This window comes from Schistocerca gregaria, unplaced genomic scaffold (genome assembly GCF_023897955.1).
Source record: "Schistocerca gregaria isolate iqSchGreg1 unplaced genomic scaffold, iqSchGreg1.2 ptg000540l, whole genome shotgun sequence".
Taxonomy (NCBI): domain Eukaryota; kingdom Metazoa; phylum Arthropoda; class Insecta; order Orthoptera; family Acrididae; genus Schistocerca; species Schistocerca gregaria.
Genome location: NW_026061937.1, coordinates 1,550,300 through 1,568,585, shown reverse-complemented (window position 1 = coordinate 1,568,585; position 18,286 = coordinate 1,550,300).

Below are 18,286 nucleotides of genomic sequence, written 5' to 3'. Positions count from 1 at the left end.
CGCGCAAATTATCGAGAATATATTCACCGAGCATTTGTGAAAGGCAGCACGTGGCGACTTCCAACAAACTTCACACATAATTTCGAAACTTGGCGAAACTTTTTTTCCCCTCTGACATCCCTGACATAATGATGAAAGGAAAAAGACTTTGATCACTTCTACATTTTCGCTGTTCGTGTAGTAAGGTGTCAGCATCAGGCTTGATGTTTCACTTTATTACTTCTTTACTACTCACTTTATTCGCAACACATTTGTCACAGTATCCACATACGTCGCCGAATGTACCTGAAAATTATAGAATTGTACAACACCTAGTTCAGTAAATAAATATTGAGACGTTTTCGAAAAACTAGCTTCTCTTACAACAGAGCGTCTTCAACTGCAAAGGGTTATGTTTCTTCAGGTCAAGTTTTTAACACATTAACTGATACGGAATGTGAACGAACTTCTGAAGGTGTTTTACAAGTGGGACTTCCAGTTTTCAGACAGCAATTTGGAGGGGAGAAGGGGGCGGTGGTTACGCGGTCTATTTGGAACTTCAGTGTTTTCGCAAATGATGCTGTTGCCTGTAATAAAGTTCTGTTTGAAAGAAGTCACGCCCTCATAAGATTTCAGTGTAGTGCAAAGCATGACAACTTAGTTTAAATGTTCCCGAAATGTAAAATTGTTCGGTTCACAAAACGATATAACCTTATCCTACGAGTATAGTGCAGCGAGTCAAATTCGCTATCGCTCAACCCACATGAATACCTGGGTGTAAAAATTTCTAGAGATTTGAAATGGAACCGTCACATAGTCGCAGTCTTAGGGAAATACGGTGGCTGGCTGCAATTCGTTGGTAGAATTCTAGGAAAATACAATCAGTGTACAAAAGAAATTGCTTACAAATCACGCTTGTGACCCATCCCCCAATATTGCTCGAGATTCTTGGATCCTAATCAGATACAACTGCCAGGCGATACTGAATGTATACAGAGAAGGGCGGCACGAATGGTCACAGGTTTTTTGACGCGTTGGAGAATGTCACACAGTTTCTGATCAAATTGAACAGGCAGGCGCTTGGAAAGAAACGTAAAATATCCAGAGAAAGTCTACTTGGAATATTTCCGGAGGAATCCTTAACTGTTGAATATAGGCGAATGGTAGTCAATGGAGGGAATGACTGCGAATGCTCGTTCGATTTTCGTTCTCTTCCGTAGGCTGCGATGCAAACCAATCCTGATAATATTCCCGGTGTGAGATGTAGTTGGCAGCTCTGTAAATGCTGACCGGTGAGTCGCTTAAAGCCCAGGTGAAATTAATCTCGGAGGGACACATCATGCTCTCAACCGACTAAGCATATCCCCTAAGGATCGCCTAGAGCCTGTGACTAGTGCATTGAATGTAAATACGGAAAACCGCAAAAACTCACTTTTTGAACTATTTGTAATTCCATTAACTAGTTTTGTAACCTTTACAAACTCATCTTCAAATGTGGCACACAGAATTTCCGTCTCTCTGACGTGGAGACAGAGCGACAGTTACATGGCGACATGTGTCGGAAAACCAGTTATTCTACTTACTGACTAACGGACAGTTCATGGTAGACACAGACTATCCCGTGGAAGAGCAAAGTATCGCGAGGAGACCTAATTAGAAAGTTTCTAGAACTGACGTTACATGATGAAAGTAGGAATGGAATATACTGAAACCACCTACGTATTGTAACTGTAGGAAGCGTGAAGACCGGAAGAGACTAAGCACAGCACGCACAGAGGCTTTTAAGCAGCCACAGTTCGCACGCTCCATACGTCAGTGGAGTGGGAATAAGTCCTAATAACTGGTATACTGGCAAGTTCCATCTGTCACGCAATTCACGGTCGTTTATAGACTACAAATTATAAGCTGCCTATGTTTTGTTTAAATTTGGATTACAAGAAAATGGGCGTTTTGCAAAATGTCCTACATAAGTCTCCTCTTCATCAACACCACCACCATGAGTGTTCTGCCCTAGGGCAGGTCTTCACATGTAGCTCTCCATGCAGTCCCATCATTTGTTACCCTCTTGTTTTCTCACAACTATTTTCTGTTCTTACGCTGTCCACCACCTGGTATGTTCTGCGTCTTCTTCTTCTTCTTCTTCTTCTTCTTCTTCTTGCATTCACCATTTCCTTCATACCATCAATAAACAATCTCTTCTCATTCAGTGTCCATGCCAATTGTGTTTGCTCATCTTGCTACCTTTAAAATTTCTGTCTGTTCTCCCACTCAACACCACCTCATTTCTCACTGTGCCTGCCTATTTTATCCCCTATCAATGCACCCACATAAAAGCCTCCTGTTATGAAACGTCTCGTTGGCAATTGCTATACGTATTTTCACCTCCTTATTACTTCCAATGTCGTCCATAATAGCACGTCGCAGTTATCTAAAAACACTAAATTGTTGTGTATCTTACTGCCTAACGTTATAGTTGTTCTTGCTTTTCTTGCACCTATCACCGGACATTTTGCGATTTTCTTATTATTTCTCATTCCAATTTACTCACGCCTCTTGTTCAATTCATTTAACATTTCAGTCATACTTCTTTCGCTCTCTGCCAATAACACCACATGATCCGCGAGTCTAATACATTCTGCTCTCCTAACAACAACCCGCTCCCGTCTATGTCGTTTCAAACGTTTTTGAATGACATGCTCCAAATATATTTACACTCTAAGGAGAATAAACGTATCCATGAGGACTTACCCCAGCGCGATGGAAATCGATACACGTGATGTTCATTCATGCCCAATAGTATCCGAACGACCTGAATTGAATTTCACCTGATTCACATGCAACCCACATAGCGCAACTGTCTAGCAGGTCTCCTTATCGCTCCTTGGTACAGTCGTTTGACTATTGAAAGTGGTTCCAACAAGTCACCACGAGAAAAAACTGTTCTGTATCGCAATAACTCAAGATGCAAAGTAATACCACGATACTACAAATATCACGGAACACCTTCTCACAGATAAGACTGCCCTTAAGGCTTGTAGCTCACATTTATTACAATAAATGACATACCTGACATTTTACCACTCTCATTATTACGTCAGATAGGTAATACACGTAGTAAATTCGTCGTATTCATGATTTCCTCTTCAAAGTAACATACCGTACTTATCTTTGAACACAAAATGAGTTTAAAAATTGAAGTTATTCACGGGCAACCAGTTGAGAATATGTATGAACTTCAAATGACACGACGAACCGTCTCGTTTTGCATATGGATTCAAACCCAGGTCATGCAGACTAAGCAAAGATTTCGTGCCTGACGGAAACTAACAGTCACTCCTGATTAGGCATACAGAGAGTGATATACCTCGATTTTAGAGAGAGCCAGTTTGCAAATACCAACTTTAAATTACATAGCGCAAGCATTTTTGCCGGACGCGAATTCCTACCAAGCACCTATTGCTCCTGTTAACGAACGACGAGAGATGTTGAATCTTGGTTCTTAACAAGTAATTTACTTGAATTGCCGTGAGGTAAGGCTTTGTACTGGGCAGGGATTCGAACTCTGAACTTAATCGGATAGATATCGACGCACAATCAACTGTGACATTTCGGATTTTCTCGGCAGTAGCTAGATGTTTTAACTGAAATGACGAGACGAAACATAATTTTTTTTCCTTCGAAAGACTCCAACCCGGCATCTATCGCTGTTATATTCTGCAGAAAACGAACGTTAAATATGGGTTTGTTGCACCAGCAGCGACATGTGAGCGTGTTTGAACTAGAAATAATATGACGAAGAGTTCAGTGCTCACTGGGAATACAGCTCCACACATCATATCGCTTTTGACTACACACAAAGATACGTCAGCTTCCGAATTTTTGTCCAGCTCGGACTAACATCTTGAACTTACAGTGATCTCGCAAATAGTCCTGTGTCTCACTGGGTGTCAAAACGTCACATATCGTTAGTGTTGACAACGAATGAAAATACATTAAACATTAAAATAATTATCCACCAGCAGATAGGTGTTCTCATGCTAGAGCTTGATAATACATAATGAAATCTATAGTGCCGGGCCAGGATTCGAACCCATTCACGCGCAGTATGTGGAGATGTTGAGGAATCTGCAGTTCTGAACAAACAACAAATTGTAGCCGTGCTGTATTCTCACGAAGGGATCAAATTCAGCCTTAAGTACGGTCTAAGTTGCATTCCCAGATCAGAACCGATTTTATCGACATACAGAAGCTCAGATAAAATATGGACTAAATGTCCTGTGAGCCTACATAGCGTTTGTTTCGTCACTAGAAATAAATAACAAGTATAAGAAAGGTTTCTACGTGTCGCCGCTCCAGTCTTTATTGTGATTCATCCTAACGTCTACTTTGTAGAAAAGGAATATCATTTTTCATGTTAATTTCAGACCACAATGTCATTATATCTTCTTCACTTGGTGTAGCCAGAAGAGAATGGAATCTGTCTCTCCCTATCTAAAATCATTGACAGAAGTTGGAATCGAACCCAGTCCATAGATATACAAGCATATTATAAGTATGTGGCTCATTTTTCTATCGTAACGCCGTTGCACCTCTCCGGATGAGAATTGACACACAGGCTTCCTGTAGTAATTTGCAGCAGGTTCAGTAAATTCATGTACTTGGTTGACCGAATCACAATGAACTAGCTGCCTCGACTACCCAGTGCATACATTCGACTTTATTTTGTAATCACCGAAATAAAATCACGTACCTGCCACCTACACAGAACAGCCAACAGTGTAGGATGCACAAATTTGAAAAGGAAGTGTTTCTTTCCACTTGAGCTACTGTATTGCGCCATCTCTTTGTTGAAAACGTCGTGCAGTGCAAATGTCGCATTTCATAAGTAAAGTTTTGTATTCCTAGAAACCCAAAATTTGCTTGTCATCGGCGGGAAGAGGAGTTACCTGTTGTGCAGCATTGTAAGTTTTCACCATTGCACTATGAGCCGAAAGTATTTTTTTGCGATTTCCTTATCGATGTTTTATCTGACTGCTTGTAGCTCTTTCACAGAAGGGATAAAAACGTTACAGTCAGTGAGACTGGAAGTGCGAACCATAACAGATGCTATTTCTCAGGCCAGCGCATTACCATAGAGCTGGCGTAGAAGTACGTGTCTTAGCTTACTCTTACGAGTTCGATAATGTCTAGCACTCGTAAACCGCTATTTAAAGGACGAGATTAGTTGCGATTTCCACGTGCAACGACTTTCCTGGGCTGAAAACCGTAAATTTACAAACTTTTGTTACACCTAACGTGATAATAAATCAGATTATTTAATGGAAATGACAGGTAAAATCAAGTGAACTTTGAGGATAAATTCCGTGCGCACCAGGAAGGAACTCGTCGATCACATAGTTGCCAAACATACGTTGCCTTGTTGTAAAATCTCAGTTACAGTACCAGCAGAAAGAAGACGAACCGATGTGATCGTACAGCGGTCTGGGAAGTGACCATAGCTGGTGTCTCCAAGTCGCGGTTGCTACGGCCTGGAATACGTAATGCGTCTGATTCGCATTTCTGTAACTAGGTTTAGGGACTGGAGCGTGGTTACTAATAATACTCCGAACTGACTGAAAACTAAGCATCATATATCAGTAACTCTCACAGTTGCTTTTATATTTATTTCGTAAGTGTACTAAAAACTAAGAAGCTCATTCAGAGACGTTTTGATGCCTCGCCGATAGTCGAGCAAAACAAACAAATAGAGAAAAAAAGAATGTGTGTGTGTATGATAGAGAGAGAGAAAGAGAGAGAGAGAGAGAGAGAGAGAGAGAGAGAGAGAGAGAGATCAAAAAGAATGAGAGAGAGTAAGAAATTGTTGTAAAGAAATTGAATCATGGTATGTAAAGAAACCTTTCATTAAAATGACATGTTACACATCATTACGAAATATCGTATTCATGATCTATGAAACAAGAATTGATCTAATGTAATCTAATCATATCATATTGATGGCTATCCATGAAGAGTCATAAATTACCGAAATTTTTGCCAATACCAGTAATGAAATCTAAACTTGAAAATAAAAGACGACAATTTTTGTAATAAACCGGGACTCCTAACAAGACCCTTTCGTCCCTCTTAACTAACCACGAAAGATGTCTGATATACCTCCATGCTCAAGTAACAAAGTGCGCATGCATTTAAAGTTTAAGTGCATGATGTGAAGTTATATGACGGAGATACGAACCCAACACGTAATCGTATTGTTAGTTAAGTAAAATCAAATGTTACGTATCGGTTTTTCTTACCAGCTGCTAGGTGTTTGGATCTAAACTAAAGATACAAACTTTAGTACCTAAGCGACAATCTAACTGCACGCCTACCGTGCATCCACAAATATAGCTTAAATATCAGTTGCTTACTCACCAACGGTAAGGTGTGTGCGTGTTTGACAAGAAATAATGACACCTATTGCGATTGTTGGCAACACATGAATAGACATTAAAAGCGCACGTTGGTTTTCACTAGCGGGACGGTGTGCACGTTATAGGGCTTGAACTGAAACTATGAATATTTTTGTATTGGATCAGGATTCGGACCCACATACTTACCTTTGGAGGAGACCTAGAGAAGGTTGCAGTCTTGCGAAAAGGAACGAAATGGTTGAACTATAATGTTCCGAGAGATTCAGATCCTCGAAAGAGGAGAAACGAATTCGAATCACAGTCCAGCACCAAATTTTACAACGTCTCTAGTTCAATCAATTACAAGTAAAATAAGAGCCCCATCCTTTAAATGGCTATCGGTTCATAAAATAAAATAAAATTTTCTAATGTAAGTAAGTTTACTGGCGACTGTATTTCTGTTTACGATGACTTCCGCTATGTCATTTCCCAACGTAACCTGGCTCTGCCCAGTTGGTAATGATGGAACGTGATTTGTATTGCGAATTCTGGATTATAACGTCTTTCTTTTGAGGTTACCAGACGCAAAGTAAATCTGTTTGTGCTTCTTAAAAGTAAATGTCTGAACCCACGCATTGCTCCTGTGATAGTTCCACCAGGCCATTGTGCCCACATTTCCCAGCCCCAGGAGTGAGCTGCAACGGATGATGTGCTGAGCTTACAAAAGTAGTCACGGTGGATAAAACGCGAGTCTATTAAATGTTTAAGTAGAAACAAGCTTCTGACGCGGAGATTATGCTATTCTCATGTCAGCAGGATGTAAAGACCCTTGTAGGCATCATAGGCTCGATGTGAAGCCATTTTGAAATGTTCACAAATTCAGATATTTTCTTATTTCGTGAAGATCCACTGGGAAGTGTGAAGTTACCGGATAATTGGATTATTACCGTCATTATTACTATCATTTTCTTCATGCCGCTGCTGGAACACTGTACTTGAATATCAGTTCGTGCCTTTTGGTCACTATACAAGTAGTTTCACAAGAAGAGGTTCTTTCTCTGTCTACAGAATTCTTTTCATGTTAATATCAAACATCAGCAATTACTCATAGATTTCATTAAAACTAAAGTAATCGATGAAGACGTTACTTGATAACAAAAACGCTCTGCCTTTCTTCTATTACTTGCGCCTAGAAATGGCTGTCGAGTACTGCCAAACCAAAAGCCAAGAGATCTTACTGCCTGCCGATATACGTCGCTGTCAATTTTTCCATATGATTTGGTTGACGTGACCTGTTTCAAGTTGTGTATGACAGAGAATGTTTTAGAAAATCAATTGTTTTCCTTTGCAATAAAGAAAAAGATTTTCATTCTAAGCTATCCAAGTTCAAAATTTTTGGAATATTAGTTCCAGTTTAATATTCGCTTCTATAATGTAGGAAAGTATTTCGCACTTGCAAAACTCGGATCCGGCCCATTGACCTTACACTCAGCCGCCGGCCATAAATTCTGTCTCAGAGTGACACCAGATTAAGTAACCTAATATAGCGAAGATTATTTGCCAGTGCTCTCTCTCACCAGAAAATACGCAGTTCACTCACTAATTGGGCTCCATTAGTACACTGTAACAGTAATTTCTGTGTGTCTGCAATGCATTCGGATTGTAGAATTTAGCGGTGCTCTCTCTCCCACTTCTGTATACAATATGACTGACCTACACGGGCCCTTTATCGTTACAGGCCCTGAGCAGTGCTACATCATACTGACAACAGTAATGTTCTTATACTGACAATCTGACTGGTCGTTTTACCTGATTTTGTAATCATTTAAATAAGACAACATGACCTTCCAGTGGGAGACATTTCGTTCTCCCTTTTCCTTCTGTGACATTTTTCCGTAATCTATTTGCCTTCCAATCAGCGAAATGCGGTAGAGTACGGCCGGTAAACGATTTACAAATCACGATTTAGTCCCGTTAAGACGATTTCTTCAAACATTGTCGTTGCTAAAGGAATTTACTTTCGTCTTAAATCGTCTCAAGCAGCAACGTTCACAGACATCCCAAATACGTAAAAGCTCATTATCCTGGTACGAAGTTTGTAAAACAAACTTACCACAGTTTGTGTCAGGTTGATCTTTTCGTCTGATAGCTCAGCCTAAGTATCACAAGTAGTGTCCCTGTAGCTTTGGGAATCATTGGTTAATAACGAGTTTAACACCAGTGGGTATAGTATTGCTAAATATTCAAATTAATTATCAACCTAAGTCTGAGTTCATCCGCAGACTGTAGCGAATTTATAATACTGAAGCTAGACTTTGCATCCTTGTCCTCCTTGAGTGGGCATTGGAAGGCGTTTGCACACACGAACACAACACTATGAATACTTCGAACGCCATAGTTAACGTTGCTCTCATAAACTACTTTTGTTTTCTTAATTCTTCTAGGTGTTCAGGGTGCAATATGTGTTGTAGATACAGCCTTAGAGCAAAACATTGACCGCCGAGCCGTCCACATAAGGTGGACAACACAGTCGTGCTCCTCTCAGGATCCTGTGTCCGGCAGTATGCTCGATCAGCAACATTGTAGACTGCGGCACTTCCCAGAGGAAGTCTTGAGTTCAGTCTTAGTACATTATTCTTGACTAAGGCCGTAGTCTTGAGGTAAAACGTGAGACTAGCTAATATGACGTCTGGCGACCGGAAGCAGACAACGACAAAATTTTTATCGCCCCTTTGCTCTCGGTGCTGAAGCTATGCTTGTAATTCAAGCGAATCTACAATATATTTCGCTTTGTGTCACACTGGTAATAATAGTTTGGTTCAACAATGTCTTAGCGAAAGATTTCTTTACCGAGCATCTGCCTCTGAACACCGCATGCGTCTGAGTTCTCTGGGACCCGTTTGCTGCCTACCGGCGGGGGCTGAGGCACTGCGCTGCCTTCTGCCGACAACATCTGCTCCACTCCACACTCTCAACCATGTAAAATGCTTTAATGTTGTTGAGTAGTGACCCATAAAATCTGCCTACGATTTGTGTTTCACTCTTCATAGCAAAGGAGGCACAAAACCGTTTTTATTTGATGATTACTTTATTACATTAGAATGCAGTACATCAATGTGACGCAGAATTAATTTCATTGTTTCTGATCCAGTGCGCTATAATTAAAGCGTCACATTCTGTTCCTTTCCTTGCACAGGAGATTCTTCAAATAATTTATTATTGTCATGGATTCATATGTGTTACTCAAGGCACAGGGAGTAAATGCAATGTAATGTGTTTGGTTTCTTTCTTAGATTTTCTATGGTAAATGGATGCAAAAGATTGCGTCAATACCTATGAGAACCTGCTCTATTGCTACTAAGGCAAACTGCTTGTTTTGAGGTCCATAAATTAATTAATGGAGAAGTGAACGCTGTTCACAAATGATATTTAGAATATTCAATTGGATTTAAGGCGAAAAAATTGCCCATATTTGAAGCTACCCAGAGAAAAAGTAAGTTGCTAGAGACACTGTCAGCACATGTCTGCAGGGAAGTTTAGCATAGAGTAATCAAGTGGCTCATTTCCTTCATACTTATCACCCTGGCATGTGAGTCTTAAGTGAAGAACAATATTGAAATTCGTATCGTTGATGGTCGATTCGAATTTCTTCAGAGACGCTGGTATTGCGAAGCAGCTTGGAAGTCAGAACGCCATGATCTCTGACGATTAACACAACTTACTGAGTCGAGCTACCAAGAAGATTTGATGTGTAAAGGTTTTCTTCCGATTTCGATACAGAATTTTTTCTGGAAATTCGCAGCTCCTTAAAAAAAAAGCTCGCACACGATGGTCCCTACCTCAGTTGGAACTGACGACTGATTGAGCCGTTCTGACACGAGACATGGGCGGTACCACCGGGTTACAGACACACTGCTACCTTTGCACCACTCTCATCATGGTATTGGTCGCTCAGCCTCATAACGCATCGTGAAAGATAATAAAAGTTGCCACTTATGTGAAGAATAGCATTTCTTTAGCCAAAAAATTGAATTTTCTGCCTCAGTATCTTAGTTTACGTAAGGATTATACAGCATGAGCCATTCAAATGGAAAGGTAATATCAAGTAAATTTAGTGAGCCAATTCAGTACCATAGGCGGAAGTGATTGCACTGTCACAGTGTTGCCTAATGTTTGTGACGATGTTGCCAAATCTCAGGTGTGCTAGGAACAGCTGTGTAGCGGTATGCGTGGAGAATCCCCTGCTCGTGTCTTACGGGGATATGGAGAGGAACTGCAGGGTTTGGTTAGGATGCAGCGTTTTCTCCTAGCAGTTGTGTCAAACATTAAGGTGTATAATCTTCCCTCACGATTACAGTTTCCTACAAAATATATACAAATAAAACACTTACCTTGTTTCTTTCCGACAAAAGATTATTTCAGTACGATAAAAAGTTTTTGGAAATCTCTTATGCCCACCTGTCACCAAAGTAAGATAAACACTTTGCACCTCGAAATCGATTGCATGTATGTGCAGTCTTGTGATGCTTAAATAACGCTCAAAGGACATTTAGTCCATATTTTATCTGAGCTTCTGTATGTCGATAAAATCGGTTCTGATCTGGGAATGCAACTTAGACCGTACTTAACGCTCAATTTGATCCCTTCGTGAGAATACAGCACGGCTACAATTTGTTGTTTGTTCAGAACTGCAGATTCCTCAACATCTCCACATACTGCGCGTGAATGGGTTCGAATCCTGGCCCGGCACTATAGATTTCATTATGTATTATCAAGCTCTAGCATGAGAACACCTATCTGCTGGTGGATAATTATTTTAATGTTTAATGTATTTTCATTCGTTGTCAACACTAACGATATGTGACGTTTTTGACACCCAGTGAGACACAGGACTATTTGCGAGATCACTGTAAGTTCAAGATGTTAGTCCGAGCTGGACAAAAATTCGGAAGCTGACGTATTTTTGTGTGTAGTCAAAAGCGATATGATGTGTGGAGCTGTATTCCCAGTGAGCACTGAACTCTTCGTCATTTTATTTCTAGGTCAAACACGCTCACATGTAGCTGCTGGTGCAACAAACCCATATTTAACGTTCGTTTTCTGTAGAATATAACAGCGATAGATGCCGGGTTGGAGTCTTTCGAAGGAAAAAAAAAATATGTTTCGTCTCGTCATTTCAGTTAAAACATCTAGCTACTGCCGAGAAAATCCGAAATGTCACAGTCGATTGTGCGTCGATATCTATCCGATTAAGTTCTGAGTTCGAATCCCTGCCCAGTACAAAGCCTTACCTCACGGCAATTCAAGTAAGTTGCTTGTCAAGAACCAAGATTCAACATCTCTCGTCGTTCGTTAACAGGAGCAATAGGTGCTTGGTAGGAATTCGCGTCCGGCAAAAATGCTTGCGCTATGTAATTTAAAGTTGGTATTTGCAAACTGGCTCTCTCTAAAATCGAGGTATATCACTTTCTGTATGCCTAATCAGGAGTGACTGTTAGTTTCCGTCAGGCACGAAATCTTTGCTTAGTCTGCATGACCTGGGTTTGAATCCATATGCAAAACGAGACGGTTCGTCGTGTCATTTGAAGTTCATACATATTCTCAACTGGTTGCCCGTGAATAACTTTAATTTTTAATCTCATTTTGTGTTCAATGATAAGTACGGTATGTTACATTGAAGAGGAAATCATGAATACGACGAATTTACTACGTGTATTACCTATCTGACGTAATAATGAGAGTGGTAAAATGTCAGGTATGTCATTTATTGTAATAAATGTGAGCTACAAGCCTTAAGGGCAGTCTTATCTGTGATAAGGTGTTCCGTGATATTTGTAGTATCGTGGTATTACTTTGCATCTTGAGTTATTGCGATACAGAACAGTGTTTTCTTGTGGTGATTTGTTGGAACCATTTTCAATAGTCAAACGACTGTACCAAGGAGCGATAAGGGGACCTGCTAGACAGTTGCGTTATGTGGGTTGCATGTGAATCAGGCGAAATTCAATTCGTTCGTTAGGATAGTTTTGAGCATGACTGTACGTGTAGGGGCAAATGAATGATTAGAGTTGAAGAAAAACTGGATGATTAATTCAAGACAAAGAGCTTCACAAATTGATAAGTCGATAACGTGTTGGGCCACCTCTGGTCTTTCCGCGGGCAGTTACTAGGCTTGGCATTCACTGATAAAGTTAGTGGATACCCTTCTGACGGATATCGTACCAAATTCAGTTCAGTTGGTTCGTTACATCCTCAAAATCGCGACCTGCTTTAAAGAACCTGCCCATTGTGCTCCAGATGTTTAAAATTGGTAAGAGATATGGCGATCTTGCTGTGCAATGTATTGCCTTGCGTGTACAAACACGTAGATACGATATCCGTGTGTGGTGCGTAAATTGTCGGTAGGCACCTCACTTAGTGTCCCGAGCAGAGTTCAAGCCGCCATTAAGACAAAGGGTGGACGCACTGCATATTAATGTCCACTAACAGGTGTCTGTACACTCACTGATAGGATAGTGTATTTCGAAATGTTAGCAGAGGCCAGAAGTTGGAGCATTTGGTCTTCCTCTTAAAGCTTAAGTGGGGAGAGTCGTAGAATCTCTATAAAGAGACACCTCTGGCAACACTAGTTGAAAGTGGCCTTCAAACTAGCCGTCAGAGCTGCCGTAGCCGAGACGCCCCCTGGGTAAACGCTACGGACTTCTGCAGTCGCGCCTCGCGATCTGTCACGAATTATGGAATGTATTCGCAGATACCAATTGTAATACGACAACGGCTATACAGTTTGCAGGAAACGTACAGGATGTTCTGAAATTCCCATCACTACCTGCTACAACTTGTAGAGGGGACTGAGTACATAATACTCATATTTTAAATTGTAACCTGTCTCCCGAGACGTACCGTATACTAGAACCACTTGAAAACATGTTGGTAACGATGTCACTTTGACAAGTAATTTGTTACATTGAGGAGCCAAAGAAATATCGTTTATGGTCCCCGCGAGCACGCAGAAGTGCCTCAACACGCCGTGGCATGGACTCTGCTGATGGCTGAAGTCGCGCTGCAGGGAACTGACACCATGAAACCTGCAGAGCTGCCCATAAATCCGTAACAGTAAGAGGGAGCAGAGATCTCTTCTGATCAACACGTTGCAAGGCATTCCAGATATGCTAGTTAATGCTATAAAATTTACTAGAAACGTACAGTATGTTTGGGGAGTTTGGTGGCCAGCGAAAGTGTTTAGGCTCGGAAGAGTGTTTCTGCAGCGACCATGTAGCAATTGTGGTTGTGTGGGCCGCTCCTTTGTCCTGCTGGAATTACCCACTTCCGTCGGAATCCACAATGGACACGAATGGATGCAGGTGATCAGACAGGATGTATCTAGACGTATCAGGGATCCCACATCACTCCGAATGCGCACGCTCTACAACGTCACAGAGCCTTCACCAGATTGAACAGTCCGCAGTTGACATGCGGGGTCCATGGAGTCATGATGTTGTCTTCATACCCATACACGTCCATACTGTATATACATTTTGAAATGAGACACGTCCAACCAGGGATTATGTTTCGAGTCATCAACAGTCCAATGTTCGTACCGATGGGCCCAAATGAGGCGTAAAGCTTTGTGCTGTGCAGTCAGCAAGGGTACACGAGTGGGCCTTCGGCTCTGAAAGCCCATGTAGATGATGTTTCCATGAATGGTTCGCATGATGATACTTGTTGATGGTCAAGCATTGAAATTTTCAGTTATTTTCGGAAGGGTTGCACTTTCGCCACGCTGAACGGTTCTCTTCAGATTCCATTCTTGCAGGATATTTTTCCGGCCGCAGAGATGTCGGAGATTTGTTGTTTTACTGGATTGCTAATATTCACGGTGCCCTCGTGGAATGGTCGTAGAGGAAAATCCCCACTTCATCGCTACCTCGTAGATGCTGTGTCCCATCGGCCTTGCGCCCAGTATAAAACCACGTTCAAAGTCATTTAAATCTTGATAACCTCCCATTGTAGCAGCAGTAACCGATCTAACAACTGCGCCAGACACACGTCATACACAGGCGTTGCCGGCCGCAGCACCATATTAAACCTGTTTACATACCTCTCCGTTTGAATATGCATTATTATACTAGTTTCATTGGCATTTCAGTGTAAATGTGATCTAGTACATCTATTGTATTACACTTTCACTCTTTAATAACCAAAGAATCAAAAAAATCGGTCTTCAGAGACACTGGTTTTACAGGAGGGCGTTTTCCAATTTGAAATTACAATGATATTATTTCCTTCAGCTGCTGAGAGGCGTTGATAGATATCAACGAAGACAGGTGAAAATGTGTGCCCCGACCGGAACTTGAACCAGGGATCTCCTGATTACATGGCAGTCGCTCTATCCATCTGAGCCACCGACGGCACAGAGGATAGTGAGACTACAGGGACTGTCTCTCGCACGCCTCCCGCAAGACCCACATTCTCACCTTTGTATGTCCACACACTACATTCGTAGCGTCCTTTCGCACATGTCCGGAAGAACAGACACAATATCCATATAAATATATTTTCCAATTCGCATGCGCTGCGTCTCCACGGAGCACCACAGACGCACCTGCTGACGGTGAAGGCACCCTTACTCGAAGACGTTGTGCAATGGTAACGAAAAGCGTGTGGGGAGGAGTCAGACGTTGTGGACAACGATCTTGATAAAGGCGACCAGCAGCTCTTCCAGTACTGAGCGCTTTGGCCACACAGAATACTTGTGTCGGTGTATTCGGCAAAAGTTTGCTCAGAAATGTTGCTCTAACACTCACAGACACATGAACGAGACTCGATCCAGGTCAGAGAGGAGACAGCCGTCAAATGACATCATAGGATCAGACGTAAGTAACCCCCCCCCCCCTCCAGTGATTATAACCCTGTTGCATACCACATTAGCGAAGGTGTATTTATACGGCTGTATCACGGATATACCTTTCCATACATGGGCTCCTCTTCAAAATATCGTCACTCAGTTCCCTAGAAGTTTTTAACGGGAATTTTGCAACATCCTGTATCTCTCCACTAACTATACAGTTCTTTCCAGAATTAGATCCCTCTGCAGTGGAGTGTGCGCCGATATGAAACTTCCAGGCAGATTAAAACTCTGTGCGGGACCGAGACTCGAACTCGGGACCTTTGCCTTTCGTGGGCGAGTGCTCTACCATCTGAGCTACCCAAACACGACTCACGCCCCGTCTAAACAGCTTTACTTCTGCAGTACCCCGTCTCCTACCTACAGCTGTTGTACGACATTCGAAATATACGGATGTATTTCAGAATTTCGGCGTAATGCAACTTCGCAGAAACATGGCTGAATTTTCCTGTATATTGTTATCATTAAAACCAAGCACCGTCTCAGTACCTAATACTTTTTGATATGGAGACAATTTTCATCATTTCAAGCACTATTAAAGTTGGTAGGTGTAGGAAAAAAATACCAGTACCATACTGAAAATATCGGTGAGAAGCGATAGAATTCCTACAAACAACTTGGAGAAAATCATTTTGGGTTCTAAGCCATGTCATTATAAAACAGTGAAACAACTAAAATAACTACATTCCGACCATCGTTTGAACGATCCTCTTCAGAGCGAATAAATGCCACGAAATTTCAAATCAGCAGCAGCGAAATGAAAGGTCGATTTGGAAACAGTTTCTATTTCTTCTTTCTTATCTTCGATTAATTTCCCAAATATCTCGTTCGTTTCGTATGTTGCTTTCATTATACAAGGTGTTTCACATTTCTAGAGCTTGCAATTTTTCCTAGTAACTCATGCATGCAAACGTCATCTAACGAGGCTACAGAGCATCAAAATACAAGCGCCAGCTCCGGCAAATGTATGTAAGTAGAGTGTGATGCCGTGATCATGTATCAATTTGATCATGTATCATGATCCAGAAACGAATGAGTCGAAAGTTACATACCTCTGACGGCGGAATACAAGTACTGGTACTGTTGTTGCTAACTTTCAAAGCTGGTAGTATGGATCAAAGTAAGAAAAAATGTCTGGTAAACATGGGCTACAAAATGCATACCTGAGGAGCTATGAGCACTTGTTCAGCAGTGGAGATATGTTTTATGCTAGCGAAGATGAACAAGTCCTCACAGCTCTTAAGGTATGCATTTTACAGCCCATGTGTACTGGACATTCGGTCCATACTACCACCTCTGAAAGTTTCCTGCCCTACATCTCAGCTACAACACTACCGGTAGATCCTGTCACAAGTAACAGGAATGTCTTCTCTTCCAATTTTCCGTTATAGGGACATAACCTCAAATTTATAGATTTATCCATCTCCATCATCATAGAAAATTGGTAACATCTTCATTGAATCTTTCTGTGTACACATATTTTACAGACTCCAGCGCCTGTAACTTCGATACCCTGTAGCGTCGCTGGATGACGTTTCCAGACATCGATTCCTATGTAAAACTTCATCTGGTAGGTCCCCTCTACAGACGCGATAAGTGTGTAGCACGACGTGTGAAAAATTCTGTATGCAAAGTGAATAACATGGGTGAATGGACTAGAACCGAAGCCCCCCCCCCCCACCCATTATCTCTCTCTCTCTCTCTCTCTCTCTCTCTCTCTCTCTCTCTCTCTCTTCTCTCTCTCTCTCATTCTCTCACTTTCATTCTCTCACTCTCTCTTCTCAACTATCAACTGCCAGCTTTCCTTTATGTCTTTTAAGTCTTAAAACTGCTGTCTGATTTCTGGCAGAGCTCTAGATAACATGCCGCTCACTGTATTTTATCGCTGGTTACATCATCTTAAATTCAAACTGTATATTTTGCTCAAAATTGTCAGAAGTTATTTTGTAACATCTATAGATGTTATAAATATGGGTTGAATTTCTTCAACCGATCTCTAGCGGCTAGTGTGTTCTCTCAAAATCGATTTTCCTCTAGCTCGTCTCCTCTAATTCCTGTGTAAATATTTTGGATCAGTATTTTCAGCCAGGACGTATGAAAGTGATGGTTCGATAGTATCCGCACTTATCACTATTTGCCTTATTTGGTGTTGGTGTTATTTTTTTCGTTTAGTCTGAAAATTTAGCAGTCACGTCAGTTAGCATAGATGTTGAGGAGTGAAGCAGCAAACGTCGACAGAGTGAGTCCTCACCGGTGCTGATAGAGCCTTCTGGTGGCGAAGCCCTGCACTACAGACAACTGAGTGTGTGAGGAACTAGTAGCGACATCTAGCAGCGAAGTGATGAACAGCAAAATGGCCGCGAAAATCGAGTGACTTAAATGTCTAGTTGCTGTTTATTTCTTCCTTTACACTATTATTACAAAACAGATTACGGCATCACTGCTCGGTTTGTCTGTTACCGTATTTTTGTGTATTTCACACATTACAAAATAATTCTGTTCTGGTAACATATAATGCAAACTACTTCTCGAGCGACATTAATGTACGCAGCATGTTACATTCATCATTCCCTCTTCGTAATTTAGTATTACTAATAGTTTTGTCCACACTTTTAAGCATTAAAAATGGATATGTGGCTCGGAACAGGACTACTGTTACATTAAATGTTAACAACATAATCGCACGGTATAGTGAGTTAAAGATTATTGAACAGCAACGAGAACTGTAAGTAAGTTTATGCAATGCAACGTTAGTGATATAATAGTACAACAGTAATAGGCGTTTGTCCTTTTTTTCTATTTTACAGTTTCACTCATTACTGATGGCAAATGCCTTGCAGAGAACGTAATATTCTGCATCTTCGGTACGGCCTTTACAATCTCTTTCATTGAACTGCACTTAACATGGAGAGGTAGTAATACAATTTTTTCTCTGATCTACAAGATACTTTTACAAAAAGTAGAGGCAGAGAGGTAGTCATGTAACTATTAATCGAAATATTATATGAACTAT